At 41.6% G+C, this 14,666-nt stretch overlaps 1 protein-coding gene across 8 annotated transcripts in view; it reads right to left on the bottom strand.

Annotated features, from left to right (window-relative positions):
• The window catches only part of PLCB4 (phospholipase C beta 4), a 205,712-nt gene that overhangs the window by 124,313 nt on the left and 66,733 nt on the right, over positions 1-14,666 (bottom strand). For 3 of the 8 annotated variants that reach the window (XM_054194796.1, XM_054194797.1, XM_054194800.1), the window contains one exon: positions 9,433-9,500. The exons of 3 other annotated variants lie outside the window; for them this stretch is intronic. The gene's annotated coding sequence lies outside the window, so the exon portion shown is untranslated. Of the gene's footprint in view, positions 1-3,058; positions 3,208-7,423; positions 7,443-9,432; positions 9,501-14,666 lie in introns of those variants that run through there. 2 more of the 8 variants (XM_054194802.1, XM_054194801.1) reach the window with 2 other exon arrangements.

Here is a 14,666-nt window from a genome sequence, read left to right as displayed (position 1 = left end):
AGCACATTGGCTGCACCTGCAAAACTCTGCATGCAGACATTCACGCTGAGGGTAAACAAGTAGTCAGCCATGCAGCTATTTGCAGAGTGTGCACTTACAAACGTCCACTTCCATGTATAAATGCTGGGCTTGAAGGGCACAACATGCACGCCTCTAAAGTGAAAAACTGAAATTATGAGCCTCGTACTGCAGACTGTCTGTGTGAGACATCCAACACTAGAAGTCCTAGCTCTCATTCCTATACAGTTAGTACTCCTCCTTATTCCTGCCAACCGAGGTCTGACATGGCTACAGGTTAAGGCAGATGGTCTGATATTCCTTTTTAGTTTGTGCTTTATGCATCTGCCTTTCCAGTACCAGTTTCGTGAGGTTACTGTACAAAATAAACTCCCTCTTGCTTCTTGGGGGAAAAGGATATCAGTTTTTCAAAACAACAACAACAAGCAATGATGGATTTGCTAAATGTGGCCTAGGCAGAGGGTTTCCCCCTCTTTTCTTCTTTTTCTGTCCAAGATCAGTTGTTCCCAACAAGAGTGGTGCCTCCAACTAGCAAACAGTCCACCAGTAGAGATGTGGAGGTCAGTACCTACAAAAGGCTCCATCATTGCCAAAACCGCCGGCACAATGGGCAAAGAGAAGAGAAAAGGTCACAGGTCAGAAGATAAGGAGGTGGAAACCGACATCTGACTGTTCTTTGTTACAGCAAAATATCAAAAAACCTGCAATATTAAAAAAGGTGCCATGGTCTGCTGCAAGCTTCATGATTCCCATCTCTGTATTTGTCAGGCCATTACTTTGTATTTGGTTAAGTAAACTTTGTACTTGGTCAAGTAAACTCAGCATACCAAAACATTGCCAAACATGGTATGCTAGTAACATAACCAACTTAAAAGGCATTGTTTGAAGGGAGAAATTTAGATGGATGGGGGAGATACTTGCATCTAAAACATCAATCAATTATGCAACCACCTGCATGACTCAGTAGATGTGAAAAATTATTCTCCTGAAGGAATGTGTTTACAAACATATGGAACAATATTCATTCTCTGTAACTTTACTCTGCACTTCCTCTGTCCATTCAACAAACACAAAGGTGCTTCAACGCTGTTACGGATTACAGAATATTTCATTAAACCTTAATCTCTCTCAGGAAATAACAAGAACAAGACTGCGGCCTGTAGCTGTTTCACCCAGGCTTTACTTCCCACGCTGAGATAACTCCTGCTATCCAAGTATGAAACTCCCTAACCCGCTAAAGCCCAGACCTGCAAAAAGACTGTGTTGCTTCATAGGACATAATCCTGTAACAGGTTTTCCCCTTTTTTAAAGTCAAGTAATACACAAAAACTTCAGCCCTCCAGGTAACGCCAGACACTTATAACTGCAATACTGTAAAACAGTCATATAGCATACATTTGTATCACACACAGAGGGACAGATTTTCAAAATGGCCCAATATTTCAGGCTTCAAAAGAATTTCACTCCTTTTTAGGCTCATGAGTGAAGTGCGTGAATTTTCGAGTGCTCGGCACCCAGTGAGAACAAACAGTCCTGTTCGTATCAGTTGTATAGCAATTGGCCATTTCTCAGAGGACATTATCAAAAGCTGTTCCAGCTTTGTTCTTTTCAACAGCATTGCTGCCTAATGGCACCAAGCATTTCCTGCAAAATAAAGATAGGCTTACTTAGCTTCTCAAAACAATCAATTTGAAAAACTGGGGCAGAGAACATGTGGAATGTATTAACTTGTCCTGATTTTCAGGAGGAACTGTCAGCTGGTTTGTACGAGAGTAGGCCATTCTCTCGCTGTGTAAGCTTTGCATTTCAGGAATTTAGAAACTAGCCTGGGGGGAAAAAAAGAATCATTCCTTTTCTGCTAATTCAGACATAAAAGGATCTGAGCTCAGAGGTGCTTTGCCACTTTGCTTTCTAAAAAATAAATTCCCTAACATATGAAGAGTACATTTTGATAATTTGTGCAAGTCATAAAAGCATGTTTATAGTCTGGTGCTTCCCTCCATACAAAAGGTGTTTCTGCTGCAGTTACAGTCAAGAAGCAAGAGCCAAGTATGGTGACTGAAGCACAGTAGAGAAGACTGTTCTCTGAAGATCTTCTGAGAAGGAGCAAAGCGGAGGCTTGCCATGGCTTATCATCATTACTGTTATTCAGCATGTGTGCATGTATACATGAGCACCTTTCTATAGGCAGCATTATAGAAGCAACGAGCAGCTTAGTAATAAAACTAAATTCAACTTCACCAGAAAATCTTAAGACTTTTTTCCCCATTTTTCTTATTTTTAACAAGTATCTGTTTTTTCTCCCCCATTTTCTGCTCAAACCTGAAAAATCCACCAAAATTACGTACTGCTTCTTGACTTTTATTTTGGTAAACCTAACTGTACAAGAATTCGTCAAATAACGCAGAGCAAAACCACAGTTATGGAACTTAAAGAAAACCTAGGTAATAACAGGGAACTTGCACTGCCTCCAAAGTCTGCTTCCCGTTCAGGAATTACTAAAAAACTACAAAATTTAAGTGGGATTGAGGTACCTTCAGATCTCCTAATCCCTCCCTTTGCAAAAACCCCCCACAAAAATGCTACGCCTTCGCTACTGATTCTAACACGTTCAGTTCCTTGGTCAGTAATCTCTCCACAGTGGAGTGGCATTTTAATCTTTATAAAACCGCAAGCAGTGGTTTTCAAATTCTTAGGGGTCAAATTTCAGCTTTAAATTATGCCGCTGTTAAACTTTTATATTTTCCTCACTTTGCCACTTCTCCCCTCTCTTACGCCTACTCTCCTTCGTGGCAGCTCCCAAGTTTCAGAAAGCTCAGCAGAGCTGTAACTTGCTCTAATTTTGATGCTCACGCATTGCAAATATACTCACAGGGGAAACCTGGGCATCACCCTTGAGACAAGGTAATTCAGTGCAGACAGAAAATGCCAGAGAGTTTAGTAAGGCAATATGAGAAGTACACAAAATATGCAAGTAAAGAGAACAGCAATCAAAGCTAAAACAGATGGTATACGAGACGGTACTGAAATCGTCACTTACAGCACTGAGGTAAACTGCAGGAAAACCACCGGGCTGCAAAAGCATTACTTCAGCTCATGTTCAGCACAAATCAAAAGCAAATTGCAATCCACTGAGAAAATGTGCTTCGCTATTCTATGAGTTTACAAAAATGCAAAGACTTCACTTCTCCACTATAACATTATAGCCTTGTTTTCTAGCAAACTGCATTCAGATGTTGCTCCTCTGACATCATTAATCTCCATGGAAACCTCAGAATGACTGTTGGCCTGAAATAGGTTCTGTCATCCCAGATCAACTCAAAAGTAGTCCAGCAAATGATCTTATATCTCATATTTTTTGGCTGTACTTTTTTACCAGTGAGCACAGCTGAAGAGCTACGATTCCTGCGGCTGCTATGAAATAGAGCTTTCATTCCTAACAATCACAACATACCAAAGGTGAACTATTTTTCTAGTTGAGCCTAACTTCCAGAATAAGATGTAGACTTGAAAAACCCCCAAAAACGTGTCTGCATTGAATGGTAGGAGATGATTAAAGCTAGGAGACCAGGCTCCTAAAAATCCGCTCTCTCTCCGCACAGCATTATTCCCTTACAATAAGGCAGCAGGGCAAAGCAAAGAGACCTTTCTAAAGGTATTTGTTAAAATTTACTTTTGGGGGTCATCAGGGAAATACCCATTTCAAGTGGAGTGCAACCAGATGGGTCACGTCGGGTTTTTTCCTTCTCCTTCTCCATACCAATGCAGCCGCTCTCCGTGACTAACGTCCCCAGCACAGGGTCCAGGCAGTTACTCAGAGACGTTTTACTGAGCAAACAGGTCCTCTGCACATTTTTGTGCTGAGTTAAACTGACAAACTGAGACACAGAGATACACTAAATGTCAGGAAAGCTGTTTTCTTGGCAGGAAGCCACATACACAAATTGTTTCTACAAGGAAAATATACTGCCTGGGTGTACGCAAATGCATAATGTGGTATACATATATATAAAAATAATTAGACTTCTTACAGATCAAAATTGAGAAAGTAATATGTAAAGAGGAAATTTGAGACTTGCATAGTTGCAAGTGTCACGTTGCACTAAAACTTGCTTTCTTGAATGTAATTCAGTCATCACTATGAATTTCCAGAGATAATTAACATAAATTGCCATATAAATTTTTTTAGCAAGGGGAAAAAAAAAAAAGCAAAGCCAGACAGTCAAAAGAAAAGAAGGGGGAAATATTAAAATAGTATATAAGGATTTCATTTCATTCATTTTCAGCAGTCCTAAAAGGAGTTACTGCCACTTAGAGCTGCACATACTTAGACGTTTTCAGAACAAAAAAAGCCTACGTTACTTCCTTAGGTCTGACCTTCCCAACTTTAACTCTTACAAGTCATTGCCTGATCACAGTGGTTTTTTTCTGTTCTGGGCAGAAAACTTCTTTTGTAGTGTCCACTTTCAAACCCAATAAAGTCCCAGGCCTCTCTGTATGACTGGTTTCTTTTAGATACTATGGTAATGTGGTAAAACAGAAATATCTTAATACCGAGCTGTTAACAGGCTTGCTAACTGAGTAACACTGCTGACTGCTAATAACATCCATGGTACTCTGTCAAGTTTGGGTTTTTTTGATTGCTTGCTTGTAGATGCATACTACACAGAACTGCCTGAACTTGGTAGATGACTTATTGATAAATTTAACATCTACGTTGTATTTACGAGTTCATTTGTTAATGAGTAAGCTGCTAAGCGAAACGCTAGAGACCCACAGTGTCTGTGTAGGGAAGTCCACATCAATTCCCAAGGGCATACAAACATGCCCGTGAATGGGAGCTTTGCTGTAGCTTATAGGAAACCAATCTGAGAGATCACAGGCCTTGACTTTATGTCTTTGAATGGCAGGATACAATCTTTGCTAGCGCTGGTTTCCAGAAAAGCCTCCGTTAATCATCAACAAGCCCTCTGCATGCTTCACAAATGTCAGGCCCTTTGCATACCTACTCTTTTATGAGGGAAAGGGAAAAGAGCATGGGAGGTGTACAGCTGATGAATAAGATGCTGGACTGGGACCTTCAACCAGTAACTGACATGGTCAAAGCCACACAGTCTCCAATTTTGTCCCTTCTCCAACTAACAAGCAGAAATAACAAGGCAGCTCCGTGGTGGCATCCTTATTACTGAAGTGCTGGGGAAAGGGGGGTGAATTCATCAAAACCTAAAGACGGAATGATGCCAGTTTTACGAGCATCATCTTTAGGAGGCACACCAAGCTCTCATCTTTTTCTCACTGTGGAGAAACCAAACACACTCCCCTGTCTTTGTGCTCTCTGCTGATTACAGGGATAGAGTCAACAGGATGGCAACAAACAGACCCTCTCTACTATGAGGAGAGAGGAAAGCGAATCCTACACAGCGATGTCTTTTCCTCCCTCTGGGAGTTCCTTGTACTTTGGTGTATGCTGTGCCTGACGCTTGCTAACAATGTAATGTCACCTGTGCAGTTTTGATTTTTGCCTGGAAAAGAAGAGAAGCAACGAAACACTGGATTTTCACTCTTAAAGAAGCATCCATCCAACAACACAACGATCATATAAGGCCCAATCTAAGATTCCACCCTCAATGGTGGCCTTGAGGTGACACCTAGGGGAGCGCACCTGATCAGACCAAGCCTGTAACTACACTTTTCTCAGCATATTCATCTGCAGTTGAGTGCTCAGAAACTTTGAGCCATAAGCAGTATTTTTGCATCAAATGGTTTTCTTGATGAGTTTTCCTTTCATGAATTTGTATAATCTACTTATTAAATTCACAAGAACAAGCTCTAACACGAAACGAAGCTAACAGCTATATAATCTAATCTGCTAACTCTGACTAAAGTTCAGCCCTTGGAACCCAGGCACGGTGTCCAAGGAGAGACAGCAGTGGCACTGCTGCCTCCACTTATCTCTGTATCTTTCCCTCCAGGCCTCCCTTCCCTTTTTTGATGGCCTCAAAACTATGGAACCACAGCGCAACGTAAGAATACAAAACCTTTCAACCAGAAGAGTGACTCAGTAAATTAGATTAGAACTAGAGCGATAAATTGCTGCTTGGTTTTTTTTTCCCCCCTAATTCTGCAAGTCTGGCCCACCTTCCTTTTCTCTGGTTCCTACCTCTGAGAATAAGAAGTTATGAAGCCTTAATAACCCTGCTGCTAGCACGAAGGAGAAATTGCTTGGTTCCTTCTCCCAAAGAGGCTTTTATGAACCATTTAGACTTCACCAGCTCAGCAAACAGAGTACAAAACACTGCTTGTAGCAGAGAACATCAAGGTATAACATACTTGAAAAACAGAAAGAAAGGGCAAGTTATTATTTCTTTTTTTTTTTTTTTGTAGCAACTGATGATAAATTTCACAAAGGAGGTACTCAAATTTCTGTAACAAACAATGTGTCCTGGTTGCTCTTGTTACTCAACCTCACCACAATAAAAAGTCTCATTCTGGTCTTCTAACAATTAACTGTAACAAACAGAAGCAGCAGGGAGAAAAAGAAAAGAAAAATATCCACAAAAGACAAGTGAACTTCCAAGCATTTACAAAAGGGATTTGAGGATCGAAAGAGGTAACATCTGACAGAAAGGTGACATGTGTACCCTTGAGAGGCAACAGCTCTGGCTGTAGCAGCAGCCTGACATTGCTAGGCAACTCGCACTGAAGCGCCAGGGGTCTATCAAAACAAGGAGTTTTGTTAATTGCTGAAAAGTCATCATGTCATTTTATTATACAAGAAGCACCATCCACAACAGCAGCTAAAGTGTTTTAAACAAACTCCGGATTTTTAAAAATTGCTTATTGAATACAAGCTCTCATTCCCAGTGCTTCCAGGAAGCTGCTGTGCTAAGCAGATCTCACCCACTGTGCAATCTTGGGTACTTCACTACAATAAAAGAAAGTTCTCTAATACCTATTATTGCTAGGACCTCAGAGGCAGGTTTTAACTTTCAGGATTGCTGCAAAAAAACCTACTTGACTCTGAGAAAGGTTCAAACAGGCGTCCAAGATACACATAAAATATTCAAAGCCAGCAAGGCCACCATAAGGCTTAATTACGGAATGCAAACATAGTTGATTAAAGATGAGCCTTCATGGGTCAGAGAATCTCATTAAAGGTTTAGCACTGAAGTTTGTTTTGGTTTCAAATAAATACTTATTTATACTTCTTAAAGAGCACTGTAATTTAAAAGTAAGTCCAAATGTAACCCAATCACTTTCAGTATTTTGAAGCTTAAATACTTGGAGACACATTTTCTTTCAGGATATACACAGACACGTATGCATCCATGCAACCAGCACTGCAGCTCAGTAGCAATTCAAATGCTTTCTGAAGTCCAGGACAGCCTGGACATTGTCGTTCTACCATAGCCAAATGCTTCATCGTCCACTTGGTTTCTGAACAGCACGTATTCTCCATGGCCCCCTGCGAATGCCAAAAAAGACTTCTGTTGCTGTTTGTCAGTTGCCATGCTATTGTCAACTATTTCACCCCTTGGGGAATACAACATCCACCCACAACTTCTCAAGTTAGCATTAGTAAGCTCTGCCCAGCACTAGCCATATTTCCAGGAAAATGGTAACATTTTTCAACTGTTCTAATCACTGACTTAAGCTTTAATAGTAACAGATTCAGTTTAGGCACTATCAGGGACACGTGAAGCACATGCAATGGCAAAGGGGAAAACCAAAATAGAGCCGTACTCTGGTATACCCATGGAGGATTACGGAGCTGGGAATATGAGATGAGAGAATGCTGAGTAGTTTGGCCTGGAGCCGAACCTATTTGATTGGTGAAAAAGGCAATTCCAGGTAACGCCTGTACCGGGCAGTACTCCCTTTTCCCTCACTGCTGGGTATGTGTAGACTTTTCTGCACGCTGCTGATTGCAGAGAAAAGGACAGAAAAGGATTGACACATTCTCCATTGCCCACTATGAGATTCACTTGGGTGATCCGGAGCCCCCGGTGACACTGCCAGCGGATGAGAGCATTTAAGCAGACTGGACACTCCAACGTGACTGTTACACAGTTTATCACTGACCCTCATCCTAATTTCTCCAGGAGGATTTAATATATAAATTAGAGAACACAGCAATGGGCTCCTGTAACACAAAGATGGGCATTAAGGAGCAAGACATTCAGGTGCACCACAAGGAATTGTCTGGAGGAACAGTTATTTTCCTTTGGACTTGAAATCTTGGGTTTTTCTGGGTGAAAAAATGTACTTCTAAATGTAGCCCACTGATCCAATATTTCTTCTTAGTCTGCAGGCTTTGCACCTCAGCAGTTTCATCAGTGTTGCATGACACTCATCCATGGCAACAGAGCTCAAAATTCAGTCATGAAGATGTCTCCCATTCAGAGAGAGCAAGAACTAGACAGAACATTTGGTGGATCTTTTTGTTGGCTTGATTCTGTCATGACAATTACTCAGGTTAGTACCGACCAAACAAGAGCTAGGCAAGTGTAAAAGCTATGTTACTCTTTTGTTAAGCTGCAGTTTGGGAGTGCTTCTGGAATCCTAATAGCTGCCTAGGCAGCCCTGCTGTACAGAAGTGTGTTTCTACCTGCTACTTCATGAAGTTCCTCTTCACAAGCTGGTCATCTACATGTCATGGCCCCCGACTCTTCCCCCACAAACTGAGCAGGCTCTCATTGTGGAAATAACGTTACTAATAGCTATCTCAGAATTTACCAGTCACCAGTTTTCCAGTGGCAACAACCCACGCCCCACATGCTACAGCCGCTCCCCACTGTTCCCAAAGCTGCCTCCTCAATTAATAAAGCTGTCTCTTTTGGGTCTTGGCTATCTTAAGCTATTGGATGAGGTTACAAAGATTCCAGTGACACTACCAGCTCCCTGACTTTCCTTCCAACGTCGGTGAGATGTTCACATCTCTGTAACACTCATGCTGCTCCAGCAGCTATTACACCACAAAACAAAAAAGTCCGTGTGTGTTTTCCTTTGTTCTTTAAGAACATAATTGGCTCCTGATGAGGTTCACAGTCTGACATGTCCACAGAAACCAGCAAAAGATGGTGACAGGCTGAGATTTTAAAATATTGTAGGTCAATACTGGTGTGAAACACGTAAGACACAAATTATGTGCCAAAGTAACAGCCTCTTTGTTCTCTGACACTCTTAATCAGTTTCAGTTTACTGGATAATACATAATAATTACAGGATAATATATGTGAAGCCAAGTCAAATACCTCTCCCTCTATATATATACATACACACAATTGATTCAAAGTCGTACAATAGTGAACTGGAAGTTTAAACTGATATATTGAGAGAGGGAGATAATCCATTAGCACCACATATGCAAATTCTACTCAACTGTAATTTCTAGTTCATGAGCAAGCAGCTTACAAAGCAGTTCTGGACTGGATGGATAAACAGTGGTCTAATTAGACTGATGGGCTGGGAAACTCTTCCTTCTGTGAAGCAATAAAACAAGACGATCAGTATAAAACCTGGTGTTATCTGCTAGATCTCACTCTTGGCAAAACTGCCCCTCCCACTGTCCACAAAAGTACAGTATCAAGACAAACACTTCAGAGCAGGATTTGGTTACATCACTGTTAAATCCTTCATGGGAAATGAAGGTTATATAGCATGGGAAATTAAGTTATATAGCAAAAAGTTTTGCTATATAATCTTGCATAGAAAAAGATAAGTCGTGCCTGGTGGTGTTGGAAGCCCTGGATGAAGCGTGCGATTCCCCAGTGCACCACGCCAGGACAGTTTTTAACATTCACAGAGCATCCCGAGTGATTAATAATCATCACAAAGGAGCAGCTGAACAGTGCTGCCACATTTATATCTTCCCAGAATAAATGCTAGCTGATTTTAATTGTTCGTGGTTCATGTCTTCCTTAGATGAGCAACATAAAGTTGGGACGATTTCACTTCAGAATGAGTAACAGACAAGGCTCCAGTAACACAGGAGTAGAGCATGAGCATTATAAAATTACAAAATATGTGCAGGATCCTCCCGCACATCCATTCCTAAGGTTTCTAAGTATCTTGCCTAACACTTGACCAGGTTTCACCCACAAGTTATTATAATTAAAATGTTTAGCAAGGGCACGTTAGTGTCATCTGTATTTCCACACCACCTCAGAGCAGCAGTCATCGGCCACATGCTATTTTGTCTGTTATTGTACCAAAACAGAAGCAAAGTTTTGTGGCCAGCAGGTCGAGGGAGGCGATTGTGCTACTCTGCTCTGGTGAGACCTCACCTGGAGTACTGCGTCCAGCTCTGGAGCCCTCAGCACATAAGAAGGACATGGACCTACTAGAGAGGGTCCAGAAACCCTATGAGGACAGGCCGAGAGAGCTGGGGCTGTTCAGCCTGGAGAAGAGAAGGCTCCAAGGAAACCTCATTGTGGCCTTTCAGTACTTAAAGGGGGTCTACAGGAAAGATGGGGACAAACTTTTTAGCAGGGCCTGTTGCAATAGGCCAAGGGGGAATGGTTTTAAACTAAAAGAGGAAAGATGTGAACTAGATATAAGGAAGAAATTTTTCACAAGGAGGGTGGCGAAACACTGGCCCAGGTTGCCCAGAGAGGTGGGAGATGCCCCACTCCTGGAAACATTCAAGGTCAAGTTGGACGGGGCTCTGAGCAACCTGATCGAGTTGAAGATGTCCCTGGTCACTGCAGGGAGAGTTGGACTAGATGACCTTTAAAGGTTCCTTCCCACCCAAACCATTCTATGATTATTCTGTGCCCCAAACACCACACGGGAGAAGTTGCCAGAGATACACATAGCTAAACTAGAGGGGTATGAAGGGCTTTGGAAATAAGAAGATAATACTTTCTACAGAAGAGTCTCAAAACAGTGGTTTGTTTATAGGAAAGAGGCTTCATATGAGGAACTGAAGAAGGATAACGAGGCAGCTTGTCAGATGTTATGGTGGCGTCTTTCGGTGCAAAAGGCCACAAAAATTAGAGAATAAAGGTCTTGAGTTGAGAATGGAAAAAATGAACAACAGAGACTTGGGTCCTGGACTGATCACGGGTGAAAGTACGTTTCTTGTTACTGAGAGAAACAGAGCAGAGGTGACAGCCTCTGGGAATTACAGTGAAGAGCCTTCAAAGTACAAAAGGGCAATAGATGTTTGATGTACAAGAAGCAGCCAGGAGAGGGAGAAGCAATCAGGGCAATGATACCATCAAAGGAGCACGCTGAAAACTGTGGAATAATTTCAAGTCGGTATGAGTGAACTAAGGCTGCATTTATCAAGGTACGTTTGTTACAGTTACGGGAACATAACATAGTAGGAATTTGGGGAAACAATTAGATGTGTGCACGGATAAGAAGCTTTTTCCAAAAGATGCTAAGCATCTGACATGCAATCCCCTCGCGCAACAGTCTTCAGGCTGTAGATCTGAGTAACACCTGGAATTGTCAGGGAACTGTGACAGTGATGCTCACAGCACTTAAAAATAAATCAGGGGCAAGAGGGAAGGAGCAGAAGAATTTGGGAGAGACCAAGTTGGACAAAGGAGGTACCAAACGGCAAGAGTGCATGAAAGGTAAGAACAGCTTTTAGCTGTGTGTGTCACTTTAAGAGTAAACTGAAGATGAAGGGGAAACTGAATATAATCAATTGCACCAACAGTAGATAGAGCTGGGAGATAAGAGAAAAAAATAAACCTTTAAGGGGACTAGTTAAAATAGCAATTCTGAAAACAGAGGCGTAAAATCCTACCTTCATGTTAAGTCATGAAACGCAACTCACAAGAGCTGAGCTTGAAATGAATATGACAGCCATACCATGTCAGCAGAAGGAGCTGAAACGACCTGCCACTTCTTTTTCCTGCCCTTAGATAAGCAAACATTGCCCGTGCCTAATGCGGGTTAAATCCCAGCCAGCTTGCTGTCAACCAAGTGCCAAGATCAGCCAAGCACTAGGCAAACACAAACTCGACCTGATTTAACCACCATATTGAGGGATTGTTCAAATTCTTCATGCTCTGCTGTCTACAGTACATGCTAATACCGTTTGAAAATCTTCACAGAAGCACGGACTAGAATTTTGTACTATTTTCTGAGTTCTCTTAAAAATAAAGGAATTATTTATGAGAAGTCTGTTGATCTCTGGAAAGGAATACGTAATACTTTGAGGTTAGGGCTAATGAACACTAATGATATATAAAAAGATCTGCAGAGACAACTGGTATCCTCTATCATCATAAGGAAGTCTGCAAATGGACTTCACCAACACAGGCTCTACTCCATATCCAGATTCAAAACAAAGCTGGACAACTCTAATAAACTCCAGATGGAAACATGAATTTTACTTGAAACTTTTCTGTAAACAAGAAAAAAAGCAAACCCTGGTCCTGCAAAAAAATGGATTCCTGTATTACGCAACACAGAGTAAGCTCGTCAAGTGTAAGAACATCTTTATTCGTCAAGGATCTAACAAGTGTTCCCAGGACAGATTTTGACACCTGATTCTTCTGTGAACGTTCTCCAGAAGAAGCAAGTTCATGCTTACAGGAAACTAAGGCACAAAAATGGAATTGCTTCTAGCCTCGTTCACTGAAGAAAGATCCTAGAAACGCTCCTGTGAGAAGAAGCAACAAAAGGGAAATTTTTTATAATCTTTAACCCCTGTTTCCATGAGGAAACCCCACTCCTACCCCAAGTTCACAAGTAATCTCCAGTCAGCCTTTTTCAAGCAAAGAACTGCAACTACCATTGCACTGCTTCCCTCAAGGGAAAAATAAAAAAAAATATTTTATATATAAGCACCTGATTGGCAATATTTACTAACAATTCACAAGAGGTGGCACTGAGGCCTAACTATATCACATGGTGCTAATTGCAGTCTGGGGCCCACCTAAACAAGCTATCAAATGGACTGTCAAATGGGAATTATGTGCATAGCTACAGGAGAGTAAATTAAAGTATGTGATTAATTTTATCAACAATAAGAGACTTGATGTACAGGGTAAGTTTCAGTTTGTAGTTACATAAATGGATCCACAATCACACAGCTGGCCTGCTGTACATCAAGCAATTCATTCCTCTTATTTTTGTGCAGCTGAGATTTAAATCACATTGTGTAATTTATAAACCACTATACCGAAACCTGCTGACTACACCATGCATGCCAGTCCTCAACTAAGTAATTTCCAGACCCAAATGGAAATCAGAGAACTATACTTGGGCCCTTCAGACTACTGACATCCACGCTAATTATTTGTTACTTCAGAGTAATGTAAAGCTAGATGTAAATTACCACATGATAGGGTTGGTTAAGCCCTTTGTTATTTAAAACATTTTTACCTGTTATCTTTTTTCAAATGGCGTCATAGCAAAGGCACAAATGGCACTAACAATCTAGTTCACCACACCAAAAAAACCTGATGCTGCCTGTGTTCCTTGCTCCTACCAGCGCAGAGACTGGGTAACAGAGGGAGTCAGGCAGGGCAGAATCCATCCTCACTTCAACCTGAGCACCAACTGCCGCCCCAGCTACCAGCCACGCTGACAGGCAGCAAATAAATCCCTTTTCACCATTGCTGTAACAGGGACAACAGATACAACACAGACCCTTGCTTCACTTCCACTTGTCTACCTCTAACTTAAAGACGAAGCCACGAAAAAAAAGCCAGCGTGAGCAAATGCACAGCTGCTGGGGAGATGTCCTGCTTCCCATGCGGAGCCTCTGCAGCTCTCTCCGTACTCAGTGAACCTGGCGCTCCTGAAGACTTGATCAACGGAGAGACAAGAAGAAAGGGGTTAGACACACAGCTAACACCCTACTCAAACCTGAACGGCACTGCTAGTTACATGGCCAGGAAAAGTAACCCAAAAGGGAGGGAATAGCAAACGTTTTCTATTTGTTTCTAAAAACTCATACATTCGGTTACTGTAAGAGAACACAATAAAAAAAAATCATGGAGCAATGTTTAGATCTAACATCTGCCAAAGTCAAAATCTTTCTGCTCCCCAGTGTTGCTAGTCAGCTGTGGAGTATGCTAAAAGTTGAAATAATTTATATTTGCTGAAGCAAGAAAAAAAAAAATTGTGACTGGAAGCACTGCGGTAGAATTCCAGGCAGAGCAGTAATTTCTGCCACAACACAAGGACTGCTAGACCATTTGGAAGATTAATAAGGCGGCCAGCATTCACAACAGCACCGCCAGACGGGGCTGCAGGAAGGAGGGAGAGGAGGACAGCAGTGCTGTTGTCTTTTCTTGAAGAAAAGTGGTCTTGATAGTTTTTATGACAGCAAAGTACTTCTCGCCAGATCAAGTTGATTAAATCTGCTTAATTTTGGCACCTTGTAGAAGCCACACTCTTAGAGAAATTCCTAAAAACCCTGTAGCAAGCAAGTAGGGGGTTTGTCCATCCAAGTTCAAACACCTGCATTAGGCAGATGTGAGTTTCCTCTGAAGGCCCTCCAAAACATACACATGAATTATACAAGGAACACAGGAATTACACAAGAAACACTGGTACTTATTTTAGGGATACTGCTTCACCAGGTGCAATCCAAGCTGACAACTACAATTTCCCAGTGGCAAAGACATTTTACAGGGTTCCCACCACTGTTTGTGCACAACTAAGTAAACCGGCAGTTT

This window comes from Rissa tridactyla, chromosome 3 (assembly GCF_028500815.1).
Source record: "Rissa tridactyla isolate bRisTri1 chromosome 3, bRisTri1.patW.cur.20221130, whole genome shotgun sequence".
Lineage (NCBI taxonomy): Eukaryota > Metazoa > Chordata > Aves > Charadriiformes > Laridae > Rissa > Rissa tridactyla.
Note: the sequence above shows the minus strand (reverse complement) of the source record. Positions and strands in the feature narration are given on the sequence as shown.